Consider the following 25,987-nt stretch of genomic DNA (forward strand, 5'->3'; position numbering starts at 1 on the left):
CTTTAGGATAGAGACTTTTTTTTTAGAGAGAGTAGGTCAATGTAAGAAAAATATAGACCCTTCATTTCCCCAAATCAGCATTTTCTTTTCCAAACCTCATTGTCCTTATCTCATATTGCTAGAAAAATAGCAATTACTGAGTAACAGAAGGTTCACTTTTCTCCAGAGCACTTTCATGGGCAGAGTCACCAATTAAAAGTATTGCCAGATTTCAAACGATATCATAAAAGACACATAATTTTTTCTCTCGTTTTTATAAATCAAAAGGAAGGAACGTAACTATCTATAATAGCTGTAAATTTATTAAATTTCTCTACTTATAACTCACTTATTTGCCAAACTATAACTGTAACTACCCCCACCAGATACTTAGTGTAGGGGTTAAGAACACTGCCTCCACTTACGTCCCAGCTCTGTGACTACTACATATTCTCCTTGAGCAATGTTACTGAACTGCTTCCCACCTCAGTTTATGCATCAGTTAAATGGAATAATAATAGTTAATATCTACCCCATAGTTAAGAGGATTAAATGAGTTAAACCCCAAAGCATTCAGAGGAACATAATAAATGCTCAGTAAATACTGCAAAAATAGAAATAAAACATAATCACGGAAATCTGGGTGATGATAAAAATGATTGTAAATGGATAGATTTCCAGTCTGACGTAAGTTTTAGAAACTTCCTATTTATTTCTCATTCTATTTCTAATCTTCCTCCTCCAAAGTATCCTATTTGTATAACAACAGGGCAGGTCCATATTTTACCTTATCTTCCAAACTTTCTAAGTTAGTATTTCTCTGTTACAGCAGGAGGGGAATATGAGAGGAAAGGCAGGGTACACATCAGTATCTGCAGGGAGTAGGCTGATTTGTAGATGAGTTATCTGAAAGGGTTGGATGGTGATATTAATTCAAAGATGAGTCCTCATACACTGACCCCACCCCTTCTCTCTCCTTAGACCCAAAGAAGCAATTAGTTCCTCACAAAACAGCAGCATCAACAGTTTAGCAGGGGTCACGGGAAATGGAACTATTTTTAAAGCCAAGTCTACAATTGTAAGTCTTATAAAAAATCAATTAAAACAAGACTTGGAAAATTATTTCAACACATTTATCAGTAAGTATCTCACATTTGCACGTGCAAATCTGAAATCTCCCTTAGGAACATATGAAATGCGAACTTGTTTTATTTGCAATAATAACTTAATAATAATGGCTGCAAATTAATATACAGCAGCACTGTGATAAATCTGCTATATGGATTATGTCATTTCATTCATATCTCTGAGGGACAGTAACTATTAAACCTTATGGCATAAAGATTTTAAGTTACTCATCAAGTGGCCAGAGTCCACTTGATGGAAAATCAGATTCTTCTGACTTCAGAGTGCATGCTCTCAAGCTCTTTCCTATAGTCATGAATTTTTGTAAATTATTTGCTTGGTCAGATTCTCCTTGCTGCAGAAATGATCATGGCACTCTCTAACCTTGCTGAGAGGAGAGAATTCAGCTTTCTTTGGGAGAGGTACATCCACCTGAGGATTCTTCAGAGCACATCTCTGTCCCACCTGGAACCTAAATTCCCCCGAATTGGGTTTATTGTTACTCTAATTTTATTCTTCAGATGTCAGCCATGTCTTTGGACATAAAAGAGAATGAACTTTTGAAGTCATTTCCAAGGACTTCCGATCCTTTTCGCCTGCTAGAACTTTCAAGTACTAAGATTTGAATTCTTGCATCAAATTCTCAAATCAGATGTAAAAGCTCTGAAAGACTTAAACAGCTTTCATGTTGAGAGACTAGATATATTTGAAGGGGAAATGACATGTATTCAATTTTAATGTTAGAATTCAAGTTATTTAAACTGAGCTGAGGTGGTTAGCCCCAAGGTTTGTGTGTGGAAAACAGACGAAAATATTGAATCCATTTTAATAGTGTGAACATACGGACTAGATGGAAAATTTAATGGAGGCATCTTTCTCCTGGTTTCCTTCCTTGTTATTATATTTCAGGCAACAGCTCCATCCTGCCAAGTCATCATACTACACTGAATTTAGAACTCTTATGGGCACATGCTTTCAAAAGGAAGATTCCCTTACCATAATATTAGTAATTTCAGGCAGCTTATTTGAAAGTCAGTGGAAATTTAGGGTGCCCCAACAATATACTGACTTCCAAAAGTAGAAATGTGGTTCTAATATAAATGCTTGCAAATATTACTGTCGTCCTCTCTTGGGCTATATTTACTTCTGAAAAAATGAAAATGATAGTTTTATTTTAGCAAGAGCAAGTATGGAAATCTTTAATTTAAAAGACATTGGTAAATCTTGTGTAACTGTCGCAGCATTGAATTTAACACTGAATTTTCCTTGTAAACTCATGTATTCAAAGAGATGGGTAGAGTAAGACTCTCAGTGACAGTTTTTAAAGATTAACCATTTTGTCCCCATTGACCTAGTAAGGTATGGGGAATTCACGGTAGGTATAGGAAGGGCTGTTGTATGTACATACTTGGCTCAGAAGACAGAGTTCTCATGCCATGAAGGGAGACATTCAGAAACTAAGTGCACAAAGTATTTGTTGCCGAGGAAAAGGAGAGAGGTCTAAAAGTGATTGTTCTCTGAGCCTTTGCTCTATAGCTCATCTCAGACAGATAATACCAGTTGCAAAACTGGTAAAGGAATAAATAGTCGTATAAGGCAGGGTAGTTTTGTATTCTGATGTGCCTAGGAAGTTTTATTGCGCTACAAAGTAAGATACCTTTTGAAATGGGCATACACTTTTAAAAATAATTCATTATTTTAAAAAATTATTTTCCTTTTATTAATAAAAGTCTTTTCATAGTAGGAAATGTAGAAATACATACAAGAAGAAATAAAAACTGTAAAAACCACTTACAAAAGTACTTTCAGAGATAACTAGTATGAAGAATTTCATGCATCCTCTAAAATATCTGCATGCACGTGTGTGTATGTTTGTTTGTTTATATAAAGTATGAATGGAAACAGAAATACACACAATATTTTGTAATCTGCCGTCTGTATGTATGTTAGGAGCATTTTTCACAGAGATTAATTTTTTTTCTTTAAAACTTAATGTCTATCTGTAGGGCAAATAAGAAGAATTCAAATTCTGGACTTAATACTGGACCATCTTTCTTCCAGAACAACAAAGTGGCTGGAGATGTTGAAAAGCCATCAACTTTAAGGGGAAGAAATCTTGCTATACTAGATTTGCTGTAATCCAAAGAAAGGAATGCTGGGCAGGACCAGAAATATATTATTCATATGCTAGATACTGACAAAACTCCAGAGATGATAATGCTAAGATGTGCTACCAAATCTAAAAAGGATAATGACTCATGTTATTTCTAAATCTTCTTATCCACAGATTTATCTAAAGCATTCTTTTCTTTAATAAAAGTACAAATAGAAGTCAGGCTGCCTGGGTTTGAATCCTGAGTCCTAAGCCTCAGGGTGCTCTTCTGTAAAATGGGTATGAGTAATAGGTTGCTGTGAGAACAAATGAGACGGGGGCTCGGAACAGTGCCTAGTGCAATCCACGAAGTCCGTAAGTTAGGCTGTTGCTGTTACTGTTTGGTTAGGCTACTCTCCTTTGATTACTGGAAACTCCCCGACAGAATTTTTGAAGTAGAATTACCTTCCTCAAAGATAGGAAGTATAACTTGCTTACCATTGTATGGCTGGCTCCTATCACAGCTGACTTATAATGGGGTACAAAAATAAACAAATAGGCAAAACAAATCAAGCAAAGAAGAGCTCTCCTTGGACCTTACTTGCCCTGCAGGCTTTAATCCATCTTATGAGCTACCTGGTAAAATCTCTGATTAAATTTTAAAACTTAAGTTCGCCAGTATTGGTTTCTGCTGTTAGCAATTAGAGATTACCACTTCTTAAACTGACTCAGATGCTCCCAAGGCCAGCATAGATCTGTGTTCACTGGGGACAAATGTTTAGAGGCAAAGTTATTTTGTTAGTTGGCCAGTCCATAGGGAATCTTTTCATGTAATGACAATGTTTCCCTCAATATATGACCTCAACAGTGGGAAAGTGAAAAATTAAAATTGATGTAAGGAATCATTGCAATTAGAACCAAGCCTCTAGACTTGGTATCTGGGTTCTAAATCCTGCTTTACCCTGCACTTGTTGTGTATTCTGCAGCAAATTATGGAAATTCTCAGTGCTCTATTTCCTTACCTATAAAAGTGGGGATATGGTAATTCCAAACTTATAGGGTATTGTAAGTATACCATGTGCTTAGAGGGTTGTCAAACACAAGAACTCAATAAATGCTAGGAATAATAATATAAATAATGGTTAATAAGAAGAACAGCCTAGAACCAGCTCTATGTTGAGTTGGTTCTTTAAAGAATGATAGTGAAGTCCAGTGAGGGCCCTTAGTAAGTGGGAGTGGTACTAAACCCAACACTAATCTGATTGCATTCTCTGCATTACCAATACACTTAAACTGATGCTTAGTTTTGGAGGAAACAAAATTAAATATAGTAGTCATTAAATTAAATGTGAATGATTGACTTTTCCTATCAAAGGGCAGAGATTACGTCACTGGATTAAAAGAACCCTAGTTATATACTAGTTCTCATTTAAGACAGGAAATGTTAAACAAAAATAAAGAATGCTACACCAGAAATTAACACAACACTATAAATTGACTATACTTCAATAAAAATAAATCAGTTTTTTAAAGGATGTGCAAAGAATGCCCATGAATACATACAAAAGGCAAGTATTGTAGTAGTAATACACACAGCAGACAGGAATTCAGGGGTGAAAGCAGGAAGAAGGATAAAGAGGGACATTATGAAACGTAAAGAGGGACAATTTATGATGCACTTGTAACACATTTGCATTTCCAAACAAGCTAACAACTAACACTTACAGCAAAAACTATTTGCTATGCAAGATTTTTATAAAAATAAAATAGAATTTTCAATAGACCTCAAAGAATTGAATAGATCTACTAAATTAAAAATAAGTAAAGACATAGAGGACTTGATTAATAAATTGATTTAATAAATATACAGAGATATTTTCATCCATCAAATAGAGAATATGTTTTTGTATGTCCATGTACTATTTATAAAAATTAACCATTAAAAATATTTACTACATTTTTTTCAACTAGAGTTATATTTTCAGGCTATGCTTTTTAAAAATCATAAACCAATACAAATGTCTAATGCAATTAGATATAGACAAAAGATGATCAAAATAATTTTATATTTAAAAATAAATTTTCTAGATATTTCCTAGAAAATGAAATTAAATACAATCTAAAAAATACTGAGCTGGAGACTATTTCATCCCAAATTTAGTGGGTTCAGTGAAAACCATACTATTAGGACTAGTTCTAATTTTAAAAGTCTTCATTATTAGAGAAGACAAAAAATAAAACTATTATGTAGTACCTTAAGAAATAGTAAAAGAACAAGATAAACAAAAAGAAACCAAGATACACTTAAAATTAAGGACATAGAAAGTGAATATGAAGTAGAATGAATAAATAAAATTGAAAATTGAGTCTTGTAAAATGGCTAGTGAAATAGATGGCCTTCTTGTAATTATGATTGGTACAAAAAGAAAAAATATAAAAATAGATACAAGTAAGAATGAGAAGTGGGGCATACAACCCAGACATTCAGGAGAAATGAAACAAATCTTGAGGCTCTTCTGCCTGAAACTTTATGGCAACTAATTAGAAAACCTAGAGAAAATGGGTGACTACCTGGCCCAACACATTTTAACAAAATTACTTCTCAAAGAAAAGGATAATCTGGGTAGACCATTTATCCTTTAAGACATTAGATGGTGATTAGAAATGTGCCATGAAAAAGATTCTAGTTCCAGATGCTCTCAAAGCTGACTCTTTTCAATCTTTAAGGACATATACATTGTTACACAAACTTTTAAAAAAAATATGAAAATTCTTCCCCAGCCATTTTATGGAACCGAGTTTGTGTTAATACCAAAACCTCGCAAAGACATCACAAAAGAAACAAGACTACAATATTAACTCACTTTTAAAGACAGATGCAAAATTCTAAATAAAATGTTTAAAATGAAATCCAACAGTGTATCCGAGACTACCGCATGTGACTGACCAAGTGATGTAGTATCAGCAAAGTCTATCAAATAGTCCCTTAATAAATTAAAGGAGGAAAACAGATTTATGATAACGTTCATGGACTACAAGAAGATATTTGTTAACATCAACAGCCATTTCTAATGAAAACGCTAAGTCAAGCAGGAATAGAAAGTTACTAATTTAAATAAAACTCAATAGATTTACCATGAACCAATACAAGTGTTATCTGCAAATCATTTCACCTTCAAGTTTTGCTATTTTATTTCTAACCTATCCCACTGTATCTCTCCATTCCTTTCTCCTGTGAAGGAAAAATACTGCAAACCATATCAGTAAACAAAGAATGCTGAAACCATCAAGTTATCAGTGGCTGCCCACACCCCCCAGTGAAGACAAGCCTGCAGCCCAGCCTCTGCAGCCACTCACGAAGGTGCACCCTAAGGGGACTCAGAATAATAAAGGACAAGATACTGGTCCTAAATAGCTAGGTGCTTGTCAAAGGAATGAATTCAATGAGCCCAAATGTTTGCTTCCTCTCATACACAGAAAAGCACTAAATTCTTTAACTTGAGATGCCTGCTCTTAAAGAAGATAAATAACAAGTAATCTTTATTGTTCCAACTACCTGGTCTTTGTTGTAAAGCTCCTATATATCCTAGCTCCTCCCCTACCTCTTCTGAGCGGTCCCTCAGAATCCTCCCGCCTCGAGTCCTCCAGCCAAATAAAACATAACTCTCAACTTTTAGGCTGTGCATTTATTTCAGTTGACACTCCCTTCCATGAGCAAACATTGATTGTATGCCTGTATATTTCAGGCACTGTGCTGGGCCACAATGGAAAGAAATTAAATATATAATCCAAAAAGAAATATGAAAAATTAGCATCAAATGAAAACAATACAAAGTGACACACTAGGGGCAAGTTAAAAAACTGACTCCCTACTGACCAAGTTGACCTCAATTTCCCTCTTCTGAATTGGACAAGGATTGAAAATTAGCTTTTAGCATACAAGTTAAGACATTTTCTACAAATGGGGTCCATGATCGGATAACAGTGAAATAACTTCTGTTTTTCTCATATATTGTAACAGTCTGAACCAAACTAAAAACAAAAGCAAAATAGCAATAGCATTTTACCAAAGGGAAGAGTGTGCATTTCTCTAGCATTTCCATGGTCCCTGCACTTCTCTGGGATTTTCCAAAGTTTGCATTTAATCAGAGCACCCTGAAGTGACTGCAGGCAGGAGAAACCACTATTATGCTGCAGGGGTTGCTGACAGACAGCTTCAGGAGCGTTTAGTTAACAAATCATTACTTAGTGTTTGTAAGACTTCTACCTGAACCCAAACAGAGCGTGTAACTGTCTTGGAAGAACAAAGCCATCAATTGTAAAACAAACCTTGGTAAAGGCAGCTAGGATCAGCAGGGAGGGGAAATAAAGTAATTTATTCAAATTGTATATTTGAATAGTAAGAATTTTTTTTCTAAAAGTAACATAGATTTGGCATCATTTAAAAAATGTGAACGATAGGTCTTTGCTTTAAGGACAAAGAGTGTATTTGTTAAGTTGAAGGAGAGTGAAAATGAAATGAGAAAAGAATACTAATAAACCACTCAAGTAAGAAATGACCACGTGTACATTCTCCAACTTTTGTGCAAAGCATGTGGCAATGTTGGGTTTAGTTTTGTCACGGAAAAGAGAAAGGCAAAGTTTTAACGCTAACCTGTCATTGTGATATCCTAACTTCTGCCCTATTCAAGACACTTAATCATCTTCTAATTGCCAAGGCCACACATAGGCAGGGAAGAGGGGGCAGGGCTGAACCAAATGCAGAAGAGGAAAAAAAAGAAAAGAACAAAGCTCAAAGCAGCAGAGGTAACTATTATTTTTCAAAGACTACGCGAAGCATTGAAATTCTGATACCTCATTCCTGTGACAAAAATTGTAATGAGAACAGGAAATGGTACCCCATGAATCCACTGTCCTGACAATGATTTAATGAGAATGGGAAATGGTGAGAGCATAACTAATTCGCATTATGATCCTAAAGTTGTCATCTTGTGGTTCTGCTCAGATGCTGCGAAATGAAGGATGTCGGACATCAGCTGGGAGAGTGCGAGGAAAAGCATGAAGACGGTGACACTGCGTGGCCTGAAAGTAATAGCGGCATGTGTTAGTGATGGAGGGGTGCCGCGCGGGAGGGGCAGGAGGGAGAGATGAAGCCTGGCGTTGGTCTGCTGAATGACAAACTAGGAATCCACTTAAAGGCGGCAAGGGTGCGAACTGGAAGGGAGAGACCAGCAGGTAAGGCAAAGGCTGTGATGTAAAAGTGAGCGAGGAAGTAACCAAAAGGTCAAATGAGACTGCATAAATGGGGGAAATCTGCCGAGTCTGGATGTTTTGCATTTTATCTTCTCTTGGAGTTAGTCAAGTCTGTTAAAAAGCAATTGATTTTGTGGTTTTAATGTAAAGCCTCTTTTCCTCCTTTAGCAAATAAAGTTTTGCATTCAAATCTCTAAACTGTGCATTTTATAAGGGAAGCAATCAAAGGTACCCCATCTCAGCTGCAAAAGCTCTGGAATACAGTGGTCAGTGGGAGAAAGAATGTCATTCAGCTCGATTGTGCTGGTGGAAACCAGCTCTCAGGACATCAAGATTACTTAGAATCCAAATTCCACAGATGACAGAAAGTAATTTATTTCTTGTAAACAAATAAATTTTGACCATTTCTCTAAATAGCAACTCAGGTTCTAGACAGTTTTGAGGGCCAGATTATTCCAAAACTTCTAGACTTCACTGAGCATGCCAAGGCAATGTTCATCGTCTGCTTACATTTTGGGAAATATGTTACCATACATGGCATGGTTAAAAAATCAGCAGGTAAATGGAGAAATAAAACATCCTAACTATGCAAATTATGCATTTTCAAACATGACTTGCTCCTCAAAGAACTAGCCATTTAAAGTTGTTGCTTAAAATTTCGTCTGTAAGGCTGCCTTAACATTTAGAATGCTTCTCACAGGTGAATCCTCCAAGAATAAAGAAAACAGAGAGTCATGATGGAGATCAAATACTAAAAACCTCTGGGAAAAGAAACTGTATTTTACTGATTACAATACCAAAGCAGCATAGTGATCATGTTCCAGATTCATTCTACAAAATAACAAAAACAATAATAAAGAGTGGCATTTTTCCATGCAGTTTTCTCTTAGCACCTTTTATTTAAATACAACAATAAAGAGATGTTTTTGAAGATGAAAAGCAACTTAGAGAAAAAATGAAAATGACTGATTCTCTCACCACTAGTCAAAAACCTTTCAGACTAAGATAAATGACTCAAAGCCATTAGAAAAAAATTATTGCAAACTTACGTGTGCCTAAGCTCCCCCCTGCTTTGCATTTTGATTCATATTTAAAATATTGATTCCATCAAATGGAGGAACAGTTAGTGTCAGCAAGATGATGATGGAGAAAATGAAGTCAAAGGTGAACAATGTAAACAGTGGATTTATTTATTTATGCGCAGGTGAAGGTGCCAGATTTCACTTATATTGAAGACTTACTCAATTTATTAATTTAATCCTCCTAAAGCACCACTTTACAAAGCGATGCAATTTCAGATCAAACAGATCACTGCGTACTTGTTGAATTCACGGTTAATGATACACGAATTTGTAATCCAGAATGATACATAACTGAGTGAGCTACCTTATTTTCCTCCCCTACTACAGGAGAGGTGCACAACGAAAGATGATCATGTTCAAGGAAGAAATGTGAATGACATTCTCAAAAGTTGAACTATACTGAACAATAATAATGTCTAATGAAAATGAAATATTTAATGTCCATATTGAGGTCCTCAATCATGGATTATGTGGTCACGTAAGGGGTGTCAAATGCCAATGAGAATTTCAATCTGACCCAGCAAAAATGAAGTAAGCAACATCCAGTATTTCATCTGTTATGTCCATTTTCACAGTGAAGGATTGGTTCCATCATGCTTATTACTCAATCCAATGTCAAGGTCTTAAAAACAAATTTTGAAAGCACTTAAGAGGTTCTTTTAGCAGCTGTATTTAGTAACAAATGGCAGATATCTATTAATGCAAGTACATCTTATATAAAATATTTTAATATGGATTTTTGGTGAGAGTATATTCTTATTAACATCAGGTGGAAATTGACACATCACAGCAGCTCTTTGAGATGAAAGATCCATTTAGTCCCATCTTCAAATTATGGATTGATACAATATTCTATGCCATAATGGTTCCAAAAGCATTGTTAGTGCTATGTATTATTCATGTTTTTGGGTACCATTGTTTCAGCTCATAATAGAGTGTCTCACAGTTGTGAGTGAGGCTTATAATGAACTGAAGAAAATGATCTAACTCTAGTATTTTAACAGGTCACCTAGTTGGTGCAGAGGACATCCGGGCACTATATTTGTATCAGTACTTGGCACTGGACTCAAACTTGAGAAAAGAAGGATTTTAAGTTCTGAATGATCTACTTCCTCCCACAAGCACAATATGTTTACGAGGGTATTTTTAAAGATGCATATAGTTGTCAGGTATGATGGCTAGGGTGGGGAATTCAGTTTGAAAATAAATACGGTTTAAACATAGTCCAATATATGTCCATTAGGAATAAAACAAATTGTACTACTTAGCTATGGAATCGAAACATTGTAAAACTTGCTTCCCAAACTTTACCGGGCATACAAAATCACCTGGGCATCTTGTTCCCATGCAGATTCTAATTCAGGAAAGCGGAAGCAGGGCCTGAGATTTTGCATTTCTAACCAACTGTCAGAAGGTGCTGCTCACTGGACCAATGAGGAAGAGGATCACTGTGGATATCTAAACCACTACCCGCTAGTCTGGGATTTGCCACTCTGTGGACCTAGGATCCCAGTACTAACCACTTCATAAGGATGTTATACTGAGAGAATTAAATCAGAAATACACGCAAAGGGTTTAGCATAACAAACAACTACATCCTCACTGGCCGCTTTTGGAGGTTACCTACCTTGTTTATTCCTCAGGCTTAACACCAAAAATAAATGTTAATTTAAAAGCCAACTCTTGGGCAAGCTCTATTCTCTGATTATATGAGTCCGGTGACAGGTAATTATCAAGACCTTATAAGGCAGTAGATCTAATTATTAGAAAGCACTTCCTACTTTATCTGATATATCTGCTATTCTATGATAAGAAATACAACTTTTAGTTTTGTGTTTCGGAAACTGACCAAAAATAAATCGAATCCCTTTCTGTATGTCAGTAGCACTAATATTTTATGATATGCGGTTATTTTATTTTCCCCAAAATTTGAATTTTCAAAATATTTTTTGGAACAGAATACCTTCTCTTGGTTCAAAAATCAAAAAAGCAGCAGAAGGTATTGAAACAGATGCTGTGGGTACAAGGTCTACTACTCCATGCCTGCGACTGAGAGCAGGTGCAGCTGTGCCGGAGGGCTCCGCATCTCCAAGCAGTCATCAATCAGTGAGGTGCCCTTGCCCACTGCTGGGGTCACTCTGATGTGCAGTTCACACGGTTTGCCAGAGGTTGCCAGTGGGATAAAGCTCCAGTTGCTCATGGTGGTCACCTGTTTCATCATTCATCATCTACTGCTTCCTTCCCTTCCCTGCTGCCCTGCTACGCTTCCTAGGATCACCTCCTAAAATGCTACTTGGATGAAAATTGTCAGCTCAGGGTCTGCTTCTATGGGAGCCACATCAAGTCAGGGATGAAGTAGAAAGTTTCCCTCTAGTCCCTTTTCTATCCTCCCTCTGCCCAGTTCTCACCCCCAATAGAGAAGTTATTTCCTTCGTTTCTTTCTAAGTTTTAACTCTGTGAATCTCCAAGCAAGTTAAGATGCTTATTCCTTTCTATTTAAATAAAATATAACAAATATACTCACACTATGCTGCACCTGGTTTTTTGACTTAATATATCTTGGACATCTTTCAATATCAGTGTACATGGAGCCTTTATTCCTTTGCACGACTGTGTGGTATTCCACTGTATGTAAATGACCAGCTGGTCCAAACCCCTTTTGCCATTTCTTCTCCAGCGTCTACATCTCCATTTTATTTGATTACTGATTGAATGACAAGGTTTAATCATCTTAACGACCTCCTCTGGCCACAAACCTATATTTACGATGTCCTTTTCAAAATATTATCCCTCATAATAAACAATTCTCTTACAAGAGATCATCTCTAGCACAAGAGAAGTAGGATACTGTTCCTCCTACCCGAGACAAAAATAAAGTTGCAGACAGCTTGCTCACTGTGGTACCTGGGAGGCTGACACTGAATTTGTAAACAGGTAAAGCTCTTGAGACTTCTCCACACATAAGTTCTCAGCCTGTATTTATATAATTAACTTCTTTTAAACACAGGTCTGGAACTTTACCTTCTGGGTATATTATATGTCCACTGTTTTAGCTCCTTGTCCTAGACCATATTTCTAACACAATCATTAGCTTCCAATTATTGGACATTTAAAATTGCCAAGCCCTCTCATGTGTACTTTATACGTATCATTTTTTTTATCAGTTTATTAATTATCTTATAAGTTAATTATTGTCCCCATTTACAGAAGAGGAAATGGATGCTCAGAGAAGGTAAGTCACTTGTCAGAGTCAAGTAATCAGCAAGTGGTAAAACTCAGGATTGAGATGCTTCAGTCTTCATCCTATTGTCTAATGAACAAACTGTCCTTCCCAGCTTTCTGTCAAGGGCATAGAACAATCACTGCCCTCAGTTAAGTAGTTGATAAAATTACAAATTATAATATGACTAGGGAATGAGTCATGAATGGATTTCTATAGAGAACACTTTCCTGTTACACTAGCTAAAGTTCTCCAGAGAAGCAGAACCAATGGGAGAACCATACAGTTCTCTTATGACACATCGTATATATTTGTGTACAAACGTATACATATGTATAAGAGGGAATTTATTATAGAAATTGTCTCACACAGTTATGGAAGCTGGTTAAGTCCCATAATCTGCCATCTACAAGCTGAAGAACTGGGAAAGCCAGTGGTGTAACTCCCACTCTGGGACTGAAGTCTCAAGTCCAAGGTTCCAAGAAACCTGAAATCCAACATCAGAGGGCAGAAGGAAGAGGACATCCCAGCTCAAGAAGAAAGGGAATTCACCCTTCCTCCACATTTTTGTTCTACTGGGGCCATCGAGAGATTGGCTGGCGACCACCCACACAGGTGTGGGCAAATCTTCTCTACTCAGTGTATGGACTCTTTGACTGATTCAAATACTCAATCTCTTTCAGAAACAACCTCACAGACACACCCAGAAATAATGTTTTACCAGCTATCTGTGCATCCCTTAGACCAGGTGACATATAAAATTAGCCATCACACCTCTTTTAGTACTGATCAGTAATCAATACGCTTTAGATTCTGTCTTTCAAAAAGTTAATACGCTTCTACAGATATTATAATATATCCTTTTACCATTGCCCAGAAGAATATCATGGTTGTTACAGATTTAAAAACAGTAACATAACAACAACAAAACCCCAAACCCTTTACTACATTAACTTTTTCTCCTTTATCAGGTAAGGAAAAGGGATTTGTTTGGTATGACTTGTTTTTAGAACCTCTACTGTGGGTTGCAGAAAAAACGCTTTGCTTTCCAAGCCTCCCAATCTGCCACTTAAAGAACGAGTCAGCTGATTTTGCTAGGAATTAATGCAAACTTATTAGGCTGTCTCTTCCAGAATCTGAATTTTTCTACACTTTGGAGAATTTTAACAGGGTTTACTCAGTTCTCATTTTCTAACACGTCTCCCATCCTCCAGAATTCCTTGTAGATGACTGGGATACATTCTAGAATTATAACCACAACTGGCACCCTGGACAGAAGCCATCTGAAGCTTTAGGAAAATCTACTTTAAGGAGCCCCACACAGTCAGTTTACTCCCTCCCCTGGGCATCCTGCTTCCTCCTTCCATTTCAGTTTGAAGACAATTTCTGGTGGAGGAAGAAAGAGAGGTGGCATCCAGTAAGCTTCTTCCTCACTGTCATTAGTTATCGATACACCATCAGCCTCATCTCTTCCCAGTGCTTCCTTTTCCTCCTAACAATCCATAAAACCTTCTTTACAAAAATTATTTTTAGAGCATTTTGAAAGCTGCAGATCATTTTAGACACTGGCCTTTTATATATTGCTTTTCTGTTCCATATCATCATTTGTTCAAACTCTTTTTTTTCCCCCAGTGACTACATCATTGCAGGTCATTCTTTATAGACCCATTATTTCTATTTGATATCTTGTAAGAATTTAATTTATAAGAGCCTTCCATCTTGGAGTCACCTTTTTCTTCTGCTGTCATTGGCCATGGAATTTTCTGCATCATTTCCAACAAACTTAAACTTTGGTGGGGTCTAGGTTTATGGTTTTTAAAATGCCCCTTTATAATTTTGTGAGGAAAATGGTCAACTGCTACAAAGTAGGAAGCAGAATGATTTCTAGCAAATAGCACTGTGTTTTCCTTAATTGGGTATGTGCGTCAAAGTAAAACAAACACATAGTTTTAATATCTAATATTGTGTGATCTAGTGTTATACACTGAAAGTGCTAAGTGGAAGTAGTGCAACATAATAGTATTAATAATGTTTCACTTTATGGCAAAAAATTGAAATAACAGAAATTCTCTCCGATTTTAAAATTTAATCAGGGGCTGCAGTTAAAAGCAGGTAGTCTCAGTAAATTATGCTTACAATACTCTCATAAAAGATTCTTCACCCCCTTTGATGCTATCATTTGAAACAAAGAGTGGTTTATGTGCATCTTTAATGACTACTGTGCTCCTTTACAGCACTCTATACTGACTATTATACAAAAACACTTTAAGGCATCTTATAATAATCCACATATCTTTAATTAGCCCCCTATCTTTATCTACACATCTTTATTTCAAGTGTCTGAAGCATCTGTATTCTCATCTATTTCCCTGCACCCTCCTTGGTACTGGAGATCTCCCCATCTCTGAGGCTCTCCATCCTTTGTCCTACCCTCTTGCCCTGCTAGACCAGCAAGCATCTTTACATCTGTTTGTTCTACATGATGGTCCCTGCTTCAAAAGGCATTTGAATAACGGCTTTATGACTAACGAAATTTGAATACCAACTACCTAAAATCCTGGTGTAACTAAACTGAGTACTTTCTTCCTGAACTAGTTTAAACTACAATGAGACATAATGGAAATATGTGTTTTGACGATGTAGTTGAACAAATTTGCTTCATCAATCCACCCATAAAAATGTCGAAGGAGATAAACATGAAGACACAGCTATCCCAAGCCCAAGTAGAATTTACAGTAATTCCATCTTTTAGGGAGGCAAGTGGCTAAGCAAATTCTTGCTCTGTGAACCTGGTGTAAAAACAAAGTCCTCACTAACAGCATCTTACATCAGAGACAGAAGCTGTGCTGGCCAGACAAGTTAAGAGCCCATCTCTTAACTCTTTGCTGATCAAGTAGAACCAGAATCCTTCTACCTTCAATAGGTCCTCTTGGTAAATTCATTGTAAGGCCACAGAAAAAAAATTTTGATCTACAAAGATAAATGGATGTATATATATGGTCTTGTGGGATGTTCCCACACATTACTGTCTGTCTAGGATAGATCAGTCATTTTAAAATAAATAAGGACTAAATGACATAATAATTTTGAGTTAAAAACCATGTACTAATGTTCATCTGCTACATAAAGCCATTCTTTTTAAGCATTAATGAGCTCTATTTGAAAGTATACACAGAAAACCACAGAATAGTAAACATGTTCTCTAACAATACAGAATATAGCCTCTGAGCATGATAAACAAAATTATATTAAAATTAATCAACATTATAAAAACTAGACATTAAAGAGCTATCTCCATAAGCCGCCTAAAACTATTGGTCTCAAACAAAGCAAATACATAATTATAAACTATTTTGGAGACAACAAAAGTGAAACTTATTTACAGCATTTTGTGAGATTCCACCAAATACAAGTTGAGGAACAAATTCAAAATGTGGCATTTTATATTTAAAATATAAAAACAGGCAAATGGACCAGATTTAACCTGCCAGCCATAGTTTGCCTACTTCTGTTCTAAGAGATGGCACTGTTAAGAGGCATATGAAAAATTTAACAGGTGCTTTACTGTTAGCGAGAAGAAGTAAAAATGTGCAGGGGATGGGAGAGCTGAACTCTTCTGCCAGCACTGTACATCACCTTTGTCACTCAATCTTGAACATATATTAATGATAATGTATTATCTCTGGACAGATAAACTCAGCGCCATTTCTCAATGGGCCTGAATAAGGCCTCAGAATCCTTCTTAACCCATTTCTCTAGGCAGTCACAAACAATTAGAACTGACAGAAAACATAAAACCTTTTTGCCACTCCTAATCTTCTATACTCTTATTAGTGTATGTTATTGAGAATTTGACCCAGAACTTTGGCTTGACAGAATAGAGAGGAATCATCACCTTGCCTGACCTAAACTGTTGTAGCCTATGATCACAAACACTTTTGCAACCTCATCATGCCACTGACACACATTAAGCTAACAATCAACTAAAACCTTGAAGCCTTCTCCAAACCAGCTGCTGTTAAGTCATGCCTTAAATGCCTTCTATGTTAGATTCGAATGTATAATCTCCCAGCTTCAACTAAGTCAAATCAGCATGCCTTTGAACTTTATGCCATTTCAACATAAGACAATGGTCACAAACAGAATTCCTTAACACACCATTTGAAACTCTCTTCTTGATAACCGAAATAACCATGTTTTAAATTACTCTACCCATCAGGTGTAAAAATCTTTGTGGTAATATTTATATTCACACCATACATAATATCTACACACAAAAAATACTTTTTTGAGCATATAGGAAAATTTTTTTCAAAACCATATCATTGGTTTACTAAATTAAGCAATAAAGATAACTTCAAGACTGTTCTCCTACCTTTGAGCCTCAAGCACGGACTCCAGCTAGAAAAAGCTTTAGGCAAGTAGTGATTCCAGGAATTTCTTGTTTTCCAACTAAGTCTCTTGGTTGAGCAACAGAACAGAATACCTGTCATCCTGAAAGATAAAGAATGTACACAAAATTGAGTTTCACAGTGCTAAACAATAAAAAAAAAAAAGTGAGTTGTGTTACAGTACAGCTATCAAACATTAAATACTATCATGGAAGAGCTTTGAAAAGTTACAGGTGTTATACAAACATCAGGAATCACTTTTTTGGTATGTATTTTGTTGCCTTAAGGTGGACAGTGTTATTCCACCTGCATTTCTAGAAAAGAGATAGTAGAGTAGCATCCTGTAGTCTTAATTTATCATCCCGACTATATTTTCTTCATTTTAAGTTTATTTTCTCAAGATATAATTATTTTCCTTTTAGGTCTGATTTTCTTGGTGAAAAATGTAGCAACCCATTTGGTTAACACTGATTTCTTGGGATAACAGAATGCTTTTAATAGAGAAGATTATTTGGATGTATTCTTATACAGGGATCAGCACACTTTCGCTATAGTCCAGAAAGTAAACATTTTCAGCTTGGCAGGCTACGAAGCTGTGTCCTCAACTCTCCCTGAAATACTCACAGTCTTTTTTACGTTCTACATTTAAATATGTAAAAACCACACTTGGCTCACAGACTGTACAAAAACAGGTGGTAGGCCAGATTCGGCCATTATTTGGTGACGCCTGCTCCAGAATATTGCCTGTTAAACAAAAGTAAGACCACAGTTGCCTGGACATCCATCAAAACCTGAAACTTAGTCATTTCCTTTTGTGTGTTTATGGGACAAGACAGATGACACAGTTCAAAAATTACCTCCATTTCGATCAAAGAAATTCCATGAGACAAGTTTTGAATTCTTTCAATTGAGAAAATAGGACCCAAAGAATCCTAAAGTTTCTCTTTCAATAAACAAATATTAAATACTTATTGCCATTTGCCAAACCGTGTGCTGTGAAATGAAAAACAAAATCAAACCAAACCAACACCACGAACCCAAATAGATCCCAAGCCCCTTCCACTGAAACAGTACAGCATTTATAGATGACATCTTCCTACTTTACCTAGAGATACACGTCAGAAAGGACTATATAAAAGGCTTAAACATAGTTTTCACCAAAAACCATGAATGAAACTTGAAATCCTTTCTTTAAATTTTTCAAACCTGTTTCTTCTCCTACTCAAATAATTTCAATATAAATATCTTTAAAGACTTTGTAATAAATAATTACATAGCCAAAAGCTGAACACACACAGCTCTTTAGTCTGATAATAAACTGTAAAGTCAACGTCCACCAACGATGAGGAAGAGTAAGTCAAACTGCATGTTAAGTAAGTATAAAGAATTACAACAAGCTTCCCAAGTCAAAATTGTTTATTTCTTCTTTTTCAAAAAAGAATTAAACTTATATCTAACAACACAGAGAAACTTCTATGCATCCTCAGGCATTCTAGCTTGTCGCTGAGTAGAACCGTAGGGGTGTTCTGTCACCTTCTCTGCCTACAGTGCGCATTTTGAACATTCCTCCCATCCTAGAAGAATTCCTCATCTTAAGAGTCCTGCATCCCCATGATAGAAGCTGAAAACCCTGCTTTCAGAACTGGACTTTGCCCGCCTGAGATTTCACTTTGAAAGAAGCAACATGGAGAAGCTGGGGCCAGGTACACAGAGTTCACATCTGCCTGAGCGCAGAAGGGCTTGGCTCTCAATGGCAGGAAGGCAGACGTTCTACAATCTCATACACGCAGCAGCAGCGGCCACTGAAGCTGTGGTGTCCGTATGAAGCAGGAGTGGCTCTTCTTGGGAACCATCCCTTTGTGGTTGGGCGGTGTTCCTTGCTGTGCAGTCTCCAAGACTCATCCTCTGGCCCTCCCTGTGAGCTCCCTGACTTCGTGTGTCTCAGGTTCCTGCAGCGGGTTGATTTACGTCCCCCAGAAAAGACATGTGGGAAAGCTTAACTATTGGTACCTGTGAATGTGAATTTATTTGTGAAGTAGGGTCCTTGCAGATGTACAGAAGTCATGGGTCAGAATCCAGTATGGCGGGTGTCCTTATAAGGAGAGAAAATAAAAGACACACAGGGAAAATGCCATGTGACAATAGAAGCAGAGATTAGAGTGAGGCAGCTGCCAGCCAAGAAATGCCACGGATTGATGGCAACCACCAGAAGCTGAAAAGAGGCAAGAAAATACTTACCCAGAGTCTAAGAGGGAACATAACCCTACTGGCACCTTGATTTTGGCCTTTGAGCCTCCATGACGGTAAGAGAATACATTTCTGTTAAGCCACCCAAGTTGTGATATTTTGTTATGGCAGCCCTAGCAACCTAATAACAGTTGGCGTCCTCAGAAGGGGACCCTGAGACAAGGATTTAGTGCAAGTGACTCTTCAGAAAATGCTCCCAGGAGAAACTAGTAAGAAAGCAGAGAGAGCAGGACAGGGAAGGATTTAGGAGCCAAGTATGTACGAGATCTTAGGCAAACTCCCAGGAGTTTAAATTATACCCAAAGTTTGTCCTAATTGGAGGCAACCGAGCCGATTTTCGTACCTGGGAGCCAGTCAGTCATTGGCTGCCCCTCCAGACCTAATTTCCCTGGCACCTGGGGCTCTCTGTGCTGGGCAGGTATCTGAAGAAAGTTGCAGGTGCCAATCTGGGAAGAAAATTACTGGAAAATCTGGGTGTGAAGCACACAACACAGTAAAAGAATTTAGTGGTATTTGGGTGGAGAACGAGTTGCATTAGTATATTCATTAGTAGATTTCTTTACTGCTCAAATTTCCTAGTGTGAAGTCTGTTGTTTGCAACTAAGAACAAGAGTTGATATGCCACCCCAAAGAAGAAAATTATCTGTTATTTTTACACCTACAAAAATAGTTCAAAGTCATTCACCTTTTAAAATGTGGATGGGTTCCTAAAAATGTGGAAAGGTCCAGTTTTTATAAAGCAAGTCACATTTTAAGTGCATTAAGGGAAACTTGATATTGAAAGAAAAACTTGTGAAATATTGAGTAAAGTGAAGACTATTTCTATAAATATGCAAGCGTATCAGTTTTGTTATTACATATTTCTACAAGCTACTATTGTCTACAAATATGTTACAAGTGCCTCTCAGTTACAGAGTGCTACTTTGGGGACAATAAAAATATATGCTGTGCTTACTCTTTTCAAAGGTTCATACATCAGTATCCATATAGTCTTTGGTTAAGTCACTCAACACTTTTGAGCCTCAGTTTCCCTCCTTGTGAAATGCAGATGATAATGTTAATATGAACTGCAATGGAGATCATGATATAACTTATGTAAATACTTTTTTTGTGAGAATAAAAGATTACATAAATATAACGATATTGAGAAACATAAAAATATGGTATAAATACAAAGTCCCACAGGAATTCAAGTGAAGAATAATATCAAGTCCATGGGACCTGGGAAGTCCTAGTGGCAAGCAGATTTCTCTCAAAGATGTAGGTGCACTGGACAATTGTCAATGCATTCTAGAAAACCCTTGATGGGGGGGAGGGTATAGCTTAAGTGGTAGAGTGTATGCTTAGCACGCACAAGGTCCTGGGTTCAATCCCCAGTATCTCCTCCAAAAATAACTAAATTAATTATCTCCCCCTGCCAAAATAAAATAATTAAATAATATAATAGATAAAATATTAAAAAGATAAATAAAAATAAAAATATTAAAAAAAATCCAAACACTTGAGCCCTACATATCACTCTGCTGGCTCTAATTCCAAATACATCAGGTAAAATTCTAGTTACAATTTATCATCCCACAGAGCTTGCCTGCAAGGAGACAAAGTATCAAGCAGAGGACACATATGTCTGGGGCCTTGACAATTACATTTCTCAATGTACTCTGAGAAGTTCATACTCTAGTAAATAAGTTTGTGTGTTATCAGTTTGGTTAATGTGAGTTTGGCTTAAGAGATGACTCTGCTATTAAGGCACAAAGTCAAGTTTGAGAGACTTCAAAGTGCTAACCAGATAACTGAAACTTTTTCAATTCACCAAGATGTCCTATGTCTTGCCTTGGCAAGTAGCTATTATCCTCTTCCTTGAAATTTCCACTCTCTAGTACATTTTAAACATACTAAATGTTATAATTCTCTTTAGATTCTTGAGATTCCCTTTATTGAAACCTGCAGGATGCCTAGAGGACTCAAAAAGCTTTAATAGTCTGCAGAAAAATGTTCATCAGTTCTGAGAGCTAGTTTGAATACAGATAGTCGTTTCATGGACTTCTGGTTTCCAAAACAGAAACTACACAAACCCCCTGTATTATTTTCCCCCTCTGGATATAATCCCTTGTTCAATGATATTTGAAGTATGTTTATGGTAATTTGATTCTTGTTTGTTTTTTCAATCTATTCTTAGTGTAGAGGAATGGCAGGAATTTAAACAATCCTCTACTTTTACATCTAGGAAAACACCATTGAAATAATACCCGTTCAAGTTCAGTTCAGATTTTATGTTGAGATCCTGGTCTGGCCCCTCTAGCCTCAGAGAGAGTATTAAGTTTTCTTTCTTTCTGTCTGTTTTTCTCTCTCCTATCTTTTCTTTCCTTCGTTTCTTTCTCTTTCTAATATCTGGGTCATTGTTTTTCTTTCTGTATCACTTTTATTCTCTTTCTCTACCTAGGTTCTTCAATCTCTACTAATTTCACACACATCTTTCTTTACACATGCATGCACAGGCCTCCTCTGTTAGAAAGGAAAGAAAAATGAAGTGAAAGTGGAAGGTGGGGAAAAATAGAAGACAGGGAAAGAAGAAAGGATGGAAGAAACAAAGGGAGAAAATGAAGAGAAAACAACTGGATACATTTATCTTTTAGTCAAGCATGAATACATTACTACATTAATTTTTTTTTTTTATTAAATGCCTGTTATATGTAAGACCTTGGGCTAGGTGGTAGGAAAGTAAAGCTAAATTAGCCATGAATTTACCATCTAATAGAGCAGACATCATATCATTGTAAATAACCTAACAAAAGGCAAAAGGTAAATGAATAAGTTCCCTCAGAGACTCATAACTAAGTGACCGTTGACAGTGGAAAAGAAGGAGAGATGGCATTCAATTAGGTGGAGGATGGAGAGAGCAGAAAGGTCTCTTGGAAAGATGGCACTTGAGATGGGCCCTTGAGGATAAGATTTGCTTTCCCTTCAAATTTCTCCCATCAGTTTCACTACAAAACCCCTCAAGCAAGTTCTGTGGAGCCCCTTTCTCATCACTCCTTCACCTCCTAGCTAATCTGCCTTCTACTCTTATTCCATCCTCAAAATGGACCTTTCCAAGGATACCCACAACACTTTTACATTGAAACCCCACATCTTGGAGATTTTGATTTAAAAAACAAAACAAAATCATTTTTTTCAGAACAAAACTTGCTCTCTTCTTAACTTTTCTAACAGCAGTATTCCAAGTGTATTATCTTTGACTCAGACCAGATTCTCTAATGGAACTGATTTGGGGATTCCATCACCATCAGTATCAGGGATTTACCCTCGTACACAACCCTGAAAGACCTACTCAAAGATATAATTCAAGACTTAATGTCTACACTCTTCTGACCTAAGTGTGATGGCATCACCTTTGAAAACCTTGTTTTTTGATCCATGCTCACCTTTGACCAAGATTCAGCACATGAAGTCATCTCTGAAAAGCATATTCTATTCCAAACTACATTAACAATTAATCAGTATTTTACTAAAGATGTTGAAGGAAGACAAGAAATAGGATTTACATTACCTACCACTCAGGAGTATTGTACCACCACTGTGTGCTACCATTCTTCCTATAAAATGTCTTCCATTGGCTGCCCATGCCCCCTTCTCTATAGATGAAAATAGAAGGCTAAATTATCTTTGTCAAACAGAATGAAAATCATATACTCAAGTTGAGATGTGATATTATAACTAGGAGTATAAATTAGGAAGAGAAACATGGTGGAGAGAATAGGTAGAGAGAAAAGGAGGGTCGTAATATTTTCATCTTATATAGTATGGTGTTGAGAGTAGTCAGTGACCATGAAATGGCAGTTTAAACACATAATTTAAAGGTATAAAGTTTTTTAGAAGGCCAAAAATATCTATCAAAAATTGGTAGTAAATGGGGATACATGTGGGCAGGGCAGAACAAATGTGGTGGTATAAGCCTCTCATCTTTTATGTCCAGTATTTAACATTCAATTCTGATAAACTGAGACCTATTAATTAAGCATATTATTTAGTTTTTGGAGATAATCACTCCAAAGAACTGCATAGGAAACCATTAAAAGTGATTTCCTCCGTGTGCTAGCCTGAAGATACTGAGGAATGAGATGGCCAACTGCTACTTTAATTATAAGCCTTTTGTCCCATTTGTTTTTTTCAAACTATATACACAGATTCATATATTAAAATTTTGCAAAGGGAAAACATATTGGGAAGAATATTTTTAACATCAATTATTTGGTTGAAGGTCCTACCTGAAAATTACAGAGCTTTTTATTCTTAATAAAATTAAACATGTATTTTCATGCTAAACCTAGGTACCAGTAGATAAGCAGATTCAGACGTAAAGGTTTAATTCAGAAATATTGGGAGAACAATCTTGAGAGGGAGATGGTCTTATTGATGAAATATTCTTTTTCAGTACGAATTAGATCATTTAAAATTATTCAACTTCAAAAAATAATATTCAGCTTCAAATGCCTAGTCCAAGGGCATCATTTGAGAATCAATGTCCTAAATATTCACAGTTGGGTATATCTCACCTAAAAATAGACAGCTCCTATTTTATCAAAATAGAAGCCCCTGTAGGCAGTGGTTTGTGTCAGCCTCCCTCTGCTTTTCCTCTTTTCTTTCCCTTCTCTGTAGGGTGTCCCTAGTCTGTTGGGTGGTTTTCGCTCTCATTGATTGCCTGTACCTGTTCTCTTTTTTGTTTCGTTTTGTTGTTCAATTAATCTTCTTCTATTTGCCAATACACTCAAACCCTTAAAATTTTCTAATCTAAATGTCGCCAACAATGATTATGCCTCTGTGGGTTGCTTAACAGACGACCATATAAGTACATTAACGAATGCAAAGATTGACCCTCAAATCATCACCATTATCACTAGGTGATATTAAGTAGCTCTTCATAGTTAATAAAGTCTATAACATCAGATTTTTTGGCATTATACAACAAACTTGTCAATTTCAACATCAAACGAGATTGCAATCGGTGTGGATATGACCTCAGAAACCGAATGAGACATGTATGCAATTGTGATCATCAACTGTCTGGTTTAAATCCATGGAGGCAAAAAATCCTGTCTCTTCTAGGATGTGGACACTCCCTTACACAGCTTTCTTAAAGCTGGCGGGTTCTCCGGACAGGCAGGAGTACTTCAGTCTCATCTGTTCTAAGATTGTTTTAACAAAACTGGGTGCTTATCACAGATCACTGTCTTTTCAGATTAGAAGGCTTTTAGACCTAGACGAGTTATTTTCATGGTAATGTAATCATTAAATGTTATTAAGCAGGGGTTATAAAACAGCAATTGTTTCTCAGGACCTTGAAATTTAGGATTCTCTTTTGAGCTGCCCCTGATTCCTCTTTTTGTTGTGATCTTGGGATTAGTTATTTAGCTATTCTATATTCTAGCTTTTTATGCAAAATGAGAAAAATGCCACTTCTACGAGTAGGCTGTAAATTCCTAATGCTTAAAGCACACTTTAGTTCCTTTCATCTGAGAAAATTAAAGTAAATGAAAATATTTCATTATTAATAATCTAATTCTCTTTGAATCTCTGATTAATACCATTTTAATATATGAGATTTTCAAAATTGGGTCATATCCTATATAAATTTTTGAAAGTGGAAGCTATATACAAATAGAAAAATTTGAGTTAAAACTAATTCCCCTAAGAAGATCTAAAATGGACATAATACCTCATGAATTAAGCATAAAATAGCAGATTCAGGTACAGTTTCCTTCAAAACCCAGTAGTATATTGCTACTTTTAAGTATTTTATTTTCATTAGTGGTGAGATAAGCACTTTCACAACTTTGAATTTTTTGATAATATAAAAATTACATACTCTCTAATGAATATCTTTTAAATATAAGTCGAGTTTGTGTCAAAGTGGCACAGCACACCCGATGGAAACGGTACGTTCAGAATGTCATTTTGGATTGGCGAAATATTTTTCTTTCCCCACTAAATTGCTAACTGGAGTATATTGTGAAGTATTTCTCACCACTACACTCTTCTTCATGACGTTCTGTGTTAAGGCTTCAAAAATACGACACTTCAACATGAATGGATGTTTTCAGGGACTCTTAAGGAATATTGACATTTCAGTTGGAGCTCATTTGGTTAGTTTAAACTTTCTTAACATCCTTCTACGAAATGTGTAAACGTACTAAAATGTAAGGCACATTCCAAAGGAAGGGTTTGAAAGTGTTAAAGCAAAGTGTCAAATATGTTATAAAGTCCTACCACTGAACTCTGCATTACCCTTTCCCTTTCATATTTAACATGCACGCAGCTGCTCATGCCATGTAATCAACTGATTGTTACACAAGCATTTTCTAAAGCTATGACAATCTCAGATTTATGAGGTCAAGAAGTGCAGACTTAATCCATTCAATAGCTGCAATTTATCGTCTGATTATAATTGTATACACAAACACAGTAATGATTTAGATGACATAGTGTAAAGATGAAATCCGTTTATTTTAAAAGGGTTTCTAACCTTTAAAATATGTTGCCATGAACACCTTTCGATGTCCGCTTTTAACAACACAATTATTATTGTTTTATTGATCAG

The 25,987-nt window shown here is 36.3% G+C and overlaps 1 long non-coding RNA gene across 1 annotated transcript in view; it reads right to left on the minus strand.

Moving 5' to 3' along the window:
• The window catches only part of LOC105081429 (uncharacterized), a 667,267-nt gene that overhangs the window by 268,246 nt on the left and 373,034 nt on the right, over window positions 1-25,987 (minus strand). The window contains exon 13 of the long non-coding RNA XR_012499887.1: window positions 17,127-17,245. This is a non-coding gene — a long non-coding RNA (uncharacterized LOC105081429). The remainder of the gene's footprint in view (window positions 1-17,126; window positions 17,246-25,987) is intronic.

Source organism: Camelus bactrianus, chromosome 17 (assembly GCF_048773025.1).
Source record: "Camelus bactrianus isolate YW-2024 breed Bactrian camel chromosome 17, ASM4877302v1, whole genome shotgun sequence".
Lineage (NCBI taxonomy): Eukaryota > Metazoa > Chordata > Mammalia > Artiodactyla > Camelidae > Camelus > Camelus bactrianus.